The sequence below is a fragment of the Coregonus lavaretus genome, assembly GCF_964263955.1.
Source record: "Coregonus lavaretus genome assembly, chromosome: 40".
NCBI lineage: Eukaryota > Metazoa > Chordata > Actinopteri > Salmoniformes > Salmonidae > Coregonus > Coregonus lavaretus.
In genome coordinates, this window is record NC_140027.1 from 11,311,425 (window position 1) to 11,311,973 (window position 549).

The window sequence follows — 549 nt, forward strand, 5'->3', positions numbered from 1 at the left end:
GGCTGTCTTATCACATTCTGAAGGTCAATCCTGTTCAGGTAAAGCATGGTAAATAAAATGTTTTAGCCACCTGCATTCTTTCCTTTCAGTTCCTCCAGCTGGCTCTCATTTAGACACGTGCACAGATAGGGCTTAACCAGTGCCCGAGCACATGCTCTTTTGCCCTCCTATGAAAAAGTGCCCTTGCAGCATGATGGAGTTCTTGTATTTTATTCATAGCTTTTTTTGTTAAATTTTGAGGCCTTTTACATTGTATTTATTTTAAATGTAACTAATTGCACATCAAACTAACACATTGCACATCAAACTGACTTCTGCATGCAGTGACCACTGGCTACGGGCGCTGGGCGTAGAGTTTGAATGCTGAAAGTACGCTACTTTTGAGTTGGATCTGTCATACGTCTCTCATTGTTAGGGACAGAGAAGGGGGCAATTCGACTGCTTGAGGCAGATGTCAGCAGCAGAACAACACAAATCAAGTAAAAACGAGTTTGCTTCTAACTAGCTAATTAACTAGCGAGCAGATTTACATCATCATTTGCTATGATC